This window comes from Salvia splendens, chromosome 16 (genome assembly GCF_004379255.2).
Source record: "Salvia splendens isolate huo1 chromosome 16, SspV2, whole genome shotgun sequence".
NCBI classification, from domain to species: Eukaryota; Viridiplantae; Streptophyta; class Magnoliopsida; order Lamiales; family Lamiaceae; genus Salvia; species Salvia splendens.
The window spans coordinates 23,558,791-23,570,935 of NC_056047.1; the positions used below are offsets into that span (position 1 = coordinate 23,558,791).

At 37.7% G+C, this 12,145-nt stretch overlaps 4 long non-coding RNA genes across 4 annotated transcripts; 2 read left to right on the top strand and 2 right to left on the bottom strand.

Annotated features, from left to right (window-relative positions):
- The first annotated feature begins 262 nt into the window (after positions 1 to 262).
- Positions 263 to 8,113, top strand: LOC121772368. Its single transcript, XR_006044332.1, has 4 exons — positions 263 to 843; positions 2,189 to 2,249; positions 6,896 to 6,984; positions 7,862 to 8,113. It is a non-coding gene; the product is annotated as an uncharacterized LOC121772368 (long non-coding RNA).
- Positions 283 to 2,091, bottom strand: LOC121772367. The gene is made up of 2 exons (XR_006044331.1): positions 1,240 to 2,091; positions 283 to 1,147 (listed from the first exon to the last, which is right to left on the bottom strand). It is a non-coding gene; the product is annotated as an uncharacterized LOC121772367 (long non-coding RNA).
- A 774-nt stretch (positions 8,114 to 8,887) lies between the features above and the next one.
- LOC121769942 lies at positions 8,888 to 11,362 on the top strand. Its single transcript, XR_006043724.1, has 3 exons — positions 8,888 to 9,263; positions 10,607 to 10,667; positions 11,302 to 11,362. It is a non-coding gene; the product is annotated as an uncharacterized LOC121769942 (long non-coding RNA).
- Positions 9,014 to 9,754, bottom strand: LOC121769943. The gene is made up of 2 exons (XR_006043725.1): positions 9,661 to 9,754; positions 9,014 to 9,567 (listed from the first exon to the last, which is right to left on the bottom strand). It is a non-coding gene; the product is annotated as an uncharacterized LOC121769943 (long non-coding RNA).
- Positions 11,363 to 12,145: the final 783 nt, after the last annotated feature.

Below are 12,145 nucleotides of genomic sequence, written 5' to 3' on the forward strand. Positions count from 1 at the left end.
CGATTATCTTGTTTTAACATCTGGTTTTGTATTTGGCTTGTTCTTACTGAGATTAGCCATCTCAGTTGTTCCATAATAAAAGAGGTCCCGGTAATTAGTGAATCCTAAGTAATCTGATCCTGTAACGACCCGCTAAGCCAATATTATTAAAATAATATTATTAGCTTGATTATTTATATAAGTGACTTTTATGCGATTAAATCCTAACTACGATAGATTGTCGTCGTTATTTGTTTTGACGATAGGCAAGTGAATAGAACACGTAAATATATTACACCTATATTAATATAATAAATTTAAATAAATAAATAAATAAGGTCCCATAATCAAAAATTTAATGTATGATACATCCGATAAAAGTCCAACAAAAATTTAATTTAATACATCATTTGTTCTAAAGAAAATCGGGTACATCAACGAGAACAACTCCGAACTGGAATTGGATTTTTTCCTGCACCAAATTAAACAAATAATATATATATAAAAAAGGGGGGAGAGAGGGCCGATCATGAGGACGATTTTTTTTTCAAAACATTAAATGCCTCATTTAATGAGGGCAGGCAAATCATATCCCTTCTGACAAAAGAGAATAATTAGAGATAAGAATACCATGCAACTTGCTACACCAACTTGCTACACGTCACTTTCAATGCCACCTTTTATGTATTGTATACAATCATTTTTCTTTACCTCACACACACATCACCCTCAAATCCTAAGTAATCCTAAGTTGTCCGCACACACCAAGCCAACATGGATATTGGAGTTTGAGGAAGGAGAATTTCACACAATTCGTAGAGTGAAACACTACCATCCAACAACACTTAACTTCCACATCAAGAGGTAAACACCAAGCCTTTCTTTTCTTTCATCTATGTACAAGCATGCATATATGTAGTTGGAAGAAGAATCTGCCCAAATGTTAACAATAAACACCAAGATTAACTTGTTTCACCATTAAGTCTTCTCGGTAGACACGATTGTTTAAAATTCACCAAATTTATAAAATAGACAATTAAGTCCTACAACTAATAATAATCACTTAGTTGGAAAACTTATCTCGTGAGTACGATTCTGTGCTCTTCGGCAGTCCGGAGTCGACGGTGACAGCCCCCAAATCCATCACTAAAATCGCAGCCTTGAGGATCTACAATTAAAAACACTAAACTTTTAAATTCAAGATTAAGTCCTTAAAGATAAAACAAAAAGGGGGAAATGATAAAATTGAGCAATACTTACCTGTCGGAAATCGGCGTCGGCGGCTGGGGGAAGAGATTCTCGGCGACGTCGGCTGAGGCGGACCCGCGAGGACGACGGATTCACAGCGACGGCGGCGTAACTGTGAGGAGAGGAGAGGAGAGGAGAGAGAGAGGGACGAGAGGGAGGAGCAGGCGCCGCCGGAGAGGCGGCGCTGGCAGGGCGACGGATCGGCGGCGAACCGATCGGGAGAAGAGAGAAAGAGAGAAGTGGAAGAGAGAAGAGAGGGAGAAAGGGCGCCGCCGGAGTGGCGGATCGGCGGCGACGAGAGAGGGAGGGGAAAGAGAGGCTGCTGTCGTTCATTTGATGAATGGGGGGAGGGAGAAGACTTAGTTCTTTTTACAGAGGGTTTCTTTTATTGGGCCTAAGTTGTGGGCTAGTGAATTAAATGGTTTTGGGCCATTAATATAATTAGCAATAGGCTATGCAAAATAAATCTGAGCCCAATCCGAGCCCAATCCCCTTCAAATTAATTTGGGGTTGCAATACATAGTGAGTGATGCTCATTTTCGAAATTATTTAATTTATGGGCTAAATCAAAATGACTTTTAAATGGACGGAGCCAATTTCGAAATTGACTTATATTTTGGGCATAGGAATAAAATGGTTAAGTAAGCTAAAATAATTAGTTGTGACCCAAATTGTTTTATTTATTTTTAAGAATAGTTAGTAAAGTATAGAACACCAATTTTAGTTGGAACCGAAATAGCAAACGAACTAGTAATAAATAATGTAAGTTAAAATAATGTAAGTAGTAATAATAATATTAATAAAAAAGTGCTATTAATTAAATTTCCCAATTTAATTAATATGAAAATTTCTAAAATTTTTTAACGGTGAACAAATGATAAAAAAAATAAAGTAGGGGCATGCATTCCTATAAGTATGTGAATTTCTCGAGTCTTATTAGTACGTTGTTTGTTTTCAAAAGGTTACCTCCGTAAGTAAAGTCGGAACAAAAGATTCAAATTAAGGAGTTTTAAGCGAACGAGGTGAACTTTCCTATCCTACATACTAATGTGGATAAAAATGCAAATTATTTTGAGGTGATATGTTATGAAAACTCGAACCTATGTTCGTTGCTGTTTCAAGTGATGTTGTTCTTGCCATAAATGTTTTTGTATGATACCTATCTGTTTGGCTAAGGCCAAAGAAATTATGAATGATGATATATGTGAATCGAATTCGGGTCCCAGTGAGGGTGGTGTCCCCGCTCGGACTAGTGTACACAAGCTACCTCTGTCATGTTGGGCAGAGCAGGTGACCGTGGAAGGTGGCCACCTTCCCGGCACAAGGATACCTCTGACATGTTGGGCAGAGAAGGTGACCGTGGAAGGTGGCCACCTTCCCGGCACAAGAATACCTCTGACATGTTGGGCAGAGAAGGTGACCGTGCGAGAACACCATCTCGACGGAACAATGTGATCAGATATGGCTAAGTACCGAAAAAATGGGTTGCAACCCAATGTGATATTTTTAGTAAGCTCAGGCCTTTTCAATAAACACCCCCGAGTGTTACTGTGATGATGGCTTGACAATATTTTCAAATGTATATGTGTAATTTTCGGCAATGTGTTCACTGTGTACTTTTTGTACTCAGCCCTGCATATATTTCTAAATGCGCAGGTTAAGCAGCGAAGTGGTGGAAGAAGTGCTATTGAGACAAGACACTTAATTCAGTCAGATTTTGACTCTCGGAGGTTCATGTCTTCATACATGGAACCGCGTTCATTTGCTTCCGTTGTGCATCTTAAAAGACTCAAGTCTATTTTGTTCAAAACTCTGATTTATTTTGAGCTATTCCCATTTGTTTCGGGCTGTGGTTGAGTTGTGTTGATTTTCCCCTTTCTACCCCGCTTCTTTAATCCCCCCTAGTCGCGATCAAACGTGTTTTCTATCCTTAGAAAATGCGGTCGTGACAGAGTGGTATAAGAGCATTCTTTCTCGCTCTGAACCCGAGAGTCTTCTTTGAAAATCTTTGGTCTAGCCTCGTTCCACTAGACTATCTAATCGATGAAAATGCTCTTAGCACTCCCACCACTCGCACTCAACGAGGAAAAAGGTAACTTGTTCTTTTTCAAAAGAAAGTGAAGATGTTTAAAAGTTTGAAATGGAGAAATAACTCATGCAGTTAATTTGAGTGAACAGATGAAAATACTAAGTTTAAAGAAAGAGTTGATGTTTCTTGATTTGGTAGCGTGCTTAAAGAAAGAGTTAGTATGTCTTTTCTGGCTAAAGACTGTGAATTTATAAATAAAAGAAGTGACTTTCCTTAATGGAAAAAGGTACTGAAATATGAAAGTATAAAGTATATGAGTCTGGTACCAATTGTTGAAATGATGTCTCTTTTTGAGTTTGTGAAATGATACCTCTTTTTGAGTAGTCATTGAATCATGTTGCTAGAATGAGGAAATCAAAATTTCCAAGAACTTAAAATACTTAGTTATGCGTTCCTTCTAGAACCTAATATGAACTCGAACTTAGAAGTACAGTATGAACATTTCTCACTTTCCCGAGCGACGAAAAGAAAGTACGCGATAAGAAAGAAACTTCGTCACTAGAAAAGCAATCCAACATAAAACAAAACGATGTTTTTACGTCCCAATGACATGAATAATCTGGGTTAACCATTGTCTTTCTTGACAATCCAATCACTCCAAAGGGTAGTACCTTTGATCCAACTAAGCGATGTACACATACATAGCAAGAGAATATGATTACAATGTAAACTAAGAACCTAACTCTACAATATAAGTAAGCAGAAACGACGTGTTACGAGGATGAGCGTTATGACGAACCGAGAGTACCAAAGAGCCATAATCCCCACATATGGTCATCTGACGTGATCGTAAGGTGAATGTAGCTTGTGACCAAAGTTTTCCATAACTTATTTATTATTCTCTATAAAGAGTTAAATAAGGGAGTATCACCATCGTAGTTAATCAGGAAGATTCATCAACAACGCTTACTTGGGTTCCCATGAATTCCAATTTCTCGAATCCCCCTGATCAAAATACTTTTGTTGAATTAAGATCTTAAATGACTCCTTTTGCAAGGTAATGTGTCATTATTTTCCCTCTTCTATGTCAATGTTGTGAATCACTTTCAGTTTTGAGCTTGCTCCCTCATGTTTTCTGATAACCTCCAGTGACTACGGTCCTTCTTTACTCATTCTGTATAAAAGCAATATTTTGACTCTCTGAATTCTTGCCACCAAACTCCTATACTCGGAGCTGCTTTATTTATAGCCTTCAGAATGAACATGTTTCCCTAAACTATTGTCTCTTCAATGATAATATATTCTTCAAAGATCGTTGGTAGACCTTTTGTGATTTCAAATGTACTTATTGACAAGCTCATTAATAGTCACCTCTTCTTAATTCCACTATAATTATTCCATCATGTTTTGAGCTCTTCAGCAACTCCAGGTCTAAAGCAAATTGCTCTCTCCCTGAACTAGGTTGTTCTGATTGTCTTCTCTACTAGTTAATTTCCGTGATTTGATTATAAACGTTGTGAATTCATTAACGTGATATAGTATCACGATGTTGTTGACCCAAAAGGGTAGTTCCTTGTTATTCTTCTTTCTCAAATTCACTTGAGACCAATCATTTTCAGTCTTACTATTTTGGAGCAGCCATATGGTGAGACTTTAAACCTTTTAATTTGACACTTTGTGTTTTCAGACATACTTATTGACAAGCTCTTTGTTTTACATGAGTACTCTCATCTTCTGAATTCAAATATGACTGTTGTCTCTTGATTTGAGCTTTTCTGCAAGCTCCATGTTAAAGCTGGCACATTGCTTATCCCTTGGCTAGTTTCCTCTTGTTGCCCTCTTTATTAGTTAGTTTCCCTGAATTGCCTATAAACTCTAAAAATTTCGTTGATATGATCTCCTATCACAGTGTTGTCGAGGAAATTGCAATTGGTTGTGTTTCCTATTCTTTTCAAATCCATTTGTAACCAACCATCTCAGGTCTTCCTATTATCATCTGGGGATACTTGAAACTTTTCTACTTCACTTTTCATTTTTATTGTATTATTGGCCATCTATTATTGACATCTACATTCTATTCCTCATACCCTCACTTTCGCAATTTATTCCATCTGGCAAGCTCTTCCCATAATAAAATTCTCAAGTTCTATGGGTATAGCTCAAGCCCTTTGAAGTTGTATCTTTTCTTTTCCGGGAGTGAGCATAATGAGCCCAATTGAGACTAGTCTTTGCACTTCATGAAAACCTTTGTTGCAAGCTATTGGTGAGAGTTTGTGGTGAACCAAACACTCACGTAATTGAAATAATTATAATCGTTTTATTTTCATGGCTACCTTCGAGCCTACACAAAGCAAGAACGATTTGAATATTTCTCTTGGAATCCCAAGTTCAGTTCCTATCAAAGTTAAAACTGTTAGACCACCTCTAAATTTCCTCGCGTGAGACCCTATGAAATTCTAGAGGAAGTGGGCCCAGTAGCATATCGCTTGGCATTACCACCCAACTTTGGGAACGCACACAATGTAATATCCCAACTTTAGAAAGAATTAGAAATTAGAATAAAGAAAAAGAAAAAAAAATAATAGTAAGTGAGGTGGAAGTGGGAGTGATACGTGTAAGGTGTGTGTGAAAATGGAATTAGGATAGAAATTAAGCCTTCTCTCTCCTCACCTCTTTTCTCTTTTTCCTCTCCCTCTCCACGCTAAGTTCCTCCCTCTCTGTGTAAATTTCCAACAGCCTGCTCTCTCCCTCCGTTCAGCTGCACATCTCAGCCCCGAAATCGCCGGCGAAGTCGTCGGGAGGCCGAAAGCGCACCTAGCTTACCCAAGTCCCAATTCCCATTAGTTTATCTCTATATCAGAAATTCAAAGTCAAACCCACATCAAACCAATATCCAAAATAGGTCCATTGGGAGGTTAGATTATCCCATGAACTCTTTAATCTTGTTTTTATGTGTAGTATCGATGTTAATTGATGTTGTTTGATGTGATTCTTTTTGTTTAGTCAAAAATTAGGGTTCTTTGATTTGGGGATTTCAATTGTTGGAGATGGATCATAATTGGACTAAAACCATATAATTTTGTTGCTGAACATGAAGTGTTTGGAGAAATTACCCAATGACACACAAATAGAAAATAGCTTGTATGTGGGCTGTTCTGATGCTACTGTACTGCTCAGTTTCGGCCACCTTAACATGCTGGAATTTATGTTCTAAAAATTTTTATGCATACTATCAGGTCTTGGGATGATTTCTGCAAAATTTCAGATCGTTTCGTCAATGTTTGCTATTTTTAAAAATTCATGCTAAACCGTCGCCAGAATCTGTCACAAACTGGCAGGCTGTAGTAAAACGTTCATAGCTCCCTAATCCCTTGGAATTTTGAGGAAAACCTTTTTTGTAATTAAAATAGACACATAGGGGTTTATTTTGGTGTAGGGCTTGACCCCTAGTTATCTCCGAGCTAAGTCAGTTTATTATATGAAGTTGATGTAATGCAGTCAATATTTTTCTAAAGCTTTAAAAGTTGAGAATAAATATTTTTATGCTAAAAGGGAGATAGATAGATGTGATATTTTGGCTTACATACTTGTGCTTTAAGTGTTTATTTATAATTTGTATATGTGATTGTTTGAAATTAGGTGAACCGAGTGCAAGCACAAGCGATAAGGGAAAAGGGCGCCTCCATGGTTGACTAAGCAAGTAATAGCGTTTTTTTTAACGTGTACAGGTAGTGTACGCGTGTTCTAGAATTTAATTCCTTTAACGTCGATAAATATTACTACTTGTTTGTGTGATTCGTATGCTTATGCCATAGAATTTAAGAATGATTGTGTGGATTTTGTGTACTTCAAGGTGGAGTGATAGAAACGGTGATATCAATTGTGTTTGGTATTTCTTAGGAGATGCAAAGTGATTTAAATAGTTATATGTATTGAATAATGTGAATGTTGATATGAAATAGTTGCGTTGTGCCCCATTGCTTGAGTGAACCACAGGGTATAGTTGGCATGCCATAGGACAGCAGTACTGCACACATGTTGATCACTCGTCTTCTGGATAACCGAAGCGATGGTCTATATGATATATCGATTGTTGAAATGTACCCTATATGGGTAATATATGACAGTTGCATTGCATAGGCCATATGGAAGGTTACAGTGTCCGATACGGACTTACATGATAGACGCCCTCATAGGGCTACAGATAGTGTCCGTGTACCCGTGTCCATCACTAAGCATAACTTGGGGGCAGAATGTGATTTTCTAATTTTTTTTTGAAATAATATGGTTGTGCTTTGAATTCTTTAAACAGTTATGTTTTCCTCAGGTAAAGTTATGTTGTATGATGTTATATAGTTCTGATTGATACGTGATAGATGACTATTATTGAATGTATTGCATGATTAATGCTTGTACTGGGTGACATTGTTTTAAATTTGTATATTGATGCCGATGTAAATTGAATATGTGTTGTACGACATTCCAGGTAATAAAGTGTTTACTTGTGGTAGTGATATAGATTGAAGTTTTAGAGGTTTTATTCTGGAATGCGATTACACTACGAGCTTTTCGAAGCTCACCCCCCCTTTCTTCTCCCTCTTGCAGAGTATAGAAGCGAGTGAACTCGCTAGTTGGCAGCCGCACGTGTCAAGTCACCACCTCCCTTTTTGCTGGTACAGTCGTAGTTTACACGTGGCATGCTTAGATTATCTTTTGGTTGTAAATAGTTGGTTACAAATGTAAGGTTATAACCTTCTTTTTGCTAGTGGAGTTGTATATATGTCTATATAAATAGGTTAATGTTATTTTGTTATGTATAGTAGTAAATAGTTGTGTTATCAGGTTTAGTTTCTTTTATGATAGTATTGTATGTTGAGTGTTGCAAAATGGTTAAAAAAAAAATAGGCAGGTTTTGTTTATCGATCGTACCGAAAGGTAACGTCACTTATTTGGTTAAAACTAACCGAGTAAGGGGTGTTACACACAACGTATTCCACATCTCCCAACTTCGAATGCACGTGTTTGAAAAAAAAATGTGATGCGCCACGAAAAATCGCTCTAGAGTCTGACCTGAGTTACGAAGAAAAGCCGGTGGAAATACTAGATTGAAAGACGCAACAGCTTCGGAACAAGTCGATTACTACAGTGAAGGTTTTGTGGAAAAACCACGGACCAGAAGAGGCAACATGGGAGCTAGAAGAGAAAATGAAGGAGAAATATCCCGAGCTTTTTGTCTAAATACATCCTAAATTTCGGGACGAAATTTCTTTTAAGAGGGGTAGAATGTAACGACCCGCTAAGCCAATATTATTAGAAATAATGTTATTAGCTTGATTATTTATATAAGTGACTTTTATGCGATTAAATCCTAACTACGATAGATTGTCGTCGTTATTTGTTTTGACGATAAGCAAGTGAATAGAACACGTAAATATATTACACCTATATTAATATAATAAATTTAAATAAATAAATAAATAAGGTACCATAATCAAAAATTTAATGTATGATACATCCGATAAAAGTCCAACAAAAATTTAATTTAATACATCATTTGTTCTAAAGAAAATCGGGTACATCAACGAGAACAGCTCCGAACTGGAATTGGATTTTTTCCTGCACCAAATTAAACAAATAATATATATATAAAAAGGGGGGAGAGAGGGCCGATCATGAGGACGATTTTTTTTTCAAAACATTAAATGCCTCATTTAATGAGGGCAGGCAAATCATATCCCTTCTGACAAAAGAGAATAATTAGAGATAAGAATACCATGCAACTTGCTACACCAACTTGCTACACGTCACTTTCAATGCCACCTTTTATGTATTGTATACAATCATTTTTCTTTACCTCACACACACATCACCCTCAAATCCTAAGTAATCCTAAGTTGTCTGCACACACAAAGCCAACATGGATATAGGAGTTTGAGGAAGGAGAATTTCACACAATTCGTAGAGTGAAACACTACCATCCAACAACACTTAACTTCCACATCAAAAGGTAAACACCAAGCCTTTCTTTTCTTTCATCTATGTACAAGCATGCATATATGTAGTTGGAAGAAGAATCTGCCCAAATGTTAACAATAAACACCAAGATTAACTTGTTTCACCATTAAGTCTTCTCGGTAGACACGATTGTTCAAAATTCACCAAATTTATAAAATAGACAATTAAGTCCTACAACTAATAATAATCACTTAGTTGGAAAACTTATCTCGTGAGTACGATTCTGTGCTCTTCGGCAGTCCGGAGTCGACGGTGACAGCCCCCAAATCCATCACTAAAATCGCAGCCTTGAGGATCTACAATTAAAAACACTAAACTTTTAAATTCAAGATTAAGTCCTTAAAGATAAAACAAAAAGGGGGGAAATGATAAAATTGAGCAATACTTACCTGTCGGAAATCGGTGTCGGAGGCTGGGGGAGGTTCTCGGCGACGGCGGCTGAGGCGGACCCGCGACGACGGCAGATCCGCAGTGGCGGCGGCGTAACTGTGAGGAGAGGAGAGGAGAGGAGAGAGAGAGGGACGAGAGGGAGGAGCAGGCGCCGCCGGAGAGGCGGCGCTGGCAGGGCGACGGATCGGCGGCGAACCGATCGGGAGAAGAGAGAAAGAGAGAAGTGGAAGAGAGAAGAGAGGGAGAAAGGGCGCCGCCGGAGTGGCGGATCGGCGGCGACGAGAGAGGGAGGGGAAAGAGAGGCTGCTGTCGTTCATTTGATGAATGGGGGGAGGGAGAAGACTTAGTTCTTTTTACAGAGGGTTTCTTTTATTGGGCCTAAGTTGTGGGCTAGTGAATTAAATGGTTTTGGGCCATTAATATAATTAGCAATAGGCTATGCAAAATAAATCTGAGCCCAATCCGAGCCCAATCCCCTTCAAATTAATTTGGGGTTGCAATACATAGTGAGTGATGCTCATTTTCGAAATTATTTAATTTATGGGCTAAATCAAAATGACTTTTAAATGGACGGAGCCAATTTCGAAATTGACTTATATTTTGGGCATAGGAATAAAATGGTTAAGTAAGCTAAAATAATTAGTTGTGACCCAAATTGTTTTATTTATTTTTAAGAATAGTTAGTAAAGTATAGAACACCAATTTTAGTTGGAACCGAAATAGCAAACGAACTAGTAATAAATAATGTAAGTTCAAATAATGTAAGTAGTAATAATAATATTAATAAAAAAGTGCTATTAATTAAATTTCCCAATTTAATTAATATGAAAATTTCTAAAATTTTTTAACGGTGAACAAATGATAAAAAAAATAAAGTAGGGGCATGCATTCCTATAAGTATGTGAATTTCTCGAGTCTTATTAGTACGTTGTTTGTTTTCAAAAGGTTACCTCCGTAAGTAAAGTCGGAACAAAAGATTCAAATTAAGGAGTTTTAAGCGAACGAGGTGAACTTTCCTATCCTACATACTAATGTGGATAAAAATGCAAATTATTTTGAGGTGATATGTTATGAAAACTCGAACCTATGTTCGTTGCTGTTTCAAGTGATGTTGTTCTTGCCATAAATGTTTTTGTATGATACCTATCTGTTTGGCTAAGGCCAAAGAAATTATGAATGATGATATATGTGAATCGAATTCGGGTCCCAGTGAGGGTGGTGTCCCCGCTCGGACTAGTGTACACAAGCTACCTCTGTCATGTTGGGCAGAGCAGGTGACCGTGGAAGGTGGCCACCTTTCCGGCACAAGGATACCTCTGACATGTTGGGCAGAGAAGGTGACCGTGGAAGGTGGCCACCTTCCCGGCACAAGAATACCTCTGACATGTTGAGCAGAGAAGGTGACCGTGCGAGAACACCATCTCGACGGCACAATGTGATCAGATATGGCTAAGTACCGGAAAAATGGGTTGCAACCCAATGTGATATTTTTAGTAAGCTCGGGCCTTTTCAATAAACACCCCCGAGTGTTACTGTGATGATGGCTTGACAATATTTTCAAATGTATATGTGTAATTTTCGGCAATGTGTTCACTGAGTACTTTTTGTACTCAGCCCTGCATATATTTCTAAATGTGCAGGTTAAGCAGCGAAGTGGTGGAGGAAGTGCTATTGAGACAAGACACTTAATTCAGTCAGATTTTGACTCTCGGAGGTTCATGTCTTCATACATGGAACCGCGTTCATTTGCTTCCGTTGTGCATCTTAAAAGACTCAAGTCTATTTTATTCAAAACTCTGATTTATTTTGAGCTATTCCCATTTGTTTCGGGCTGTGGTTGAGTTGTGTTGATTTTCCCCTTTCTACCCCGCTTCTTTAATCCCCCCCTAATCGCGATCAACTGTGTTTTCTATCCTTAGAAAATGCGGTCGTAACAGATCCCTACGTGTAGATGTAACATCTTGTGTCCAAAGTTATCATAAACACCTTATTAACAGAGTTGTTGTCAATTGTCATGTCAATTTAGAATATTAGACATGCAAATCATAACATGAAGAGCTAGACTTGTAAGACAGACAACCTAGTATTTATATATCCTTAAAAAAAGTGGAGAGAATCTAATGCCAAGGAAAGGCATATTTGTGGAGGCAGCATATGCCTCTCCAAAGTAGGATCAAACTCATCTACGCATAATCCCATTATTAATTTCTTAATTAAAGTTTCACAAAAAGGTAAAACAAGCATGTGTGAAGAAATAATAAAGCCATAGCACCAACATGGTGGGAGGCTTTTAGTAATACAGTTTAATTAGAACCGGTGATTAAACTAAATTATCTTGCTAATCACAAACTACATCCAATTAATTAGTGGAATTGGCCATTTGACGGGTCTACTCCTTCATTCAAGGGCCAAAAGCGGCGCCTCGAGCACTGTTTTTTTATCTTTTCTTTTCCTTTTATTATACATTATTGTATAAATTGAATG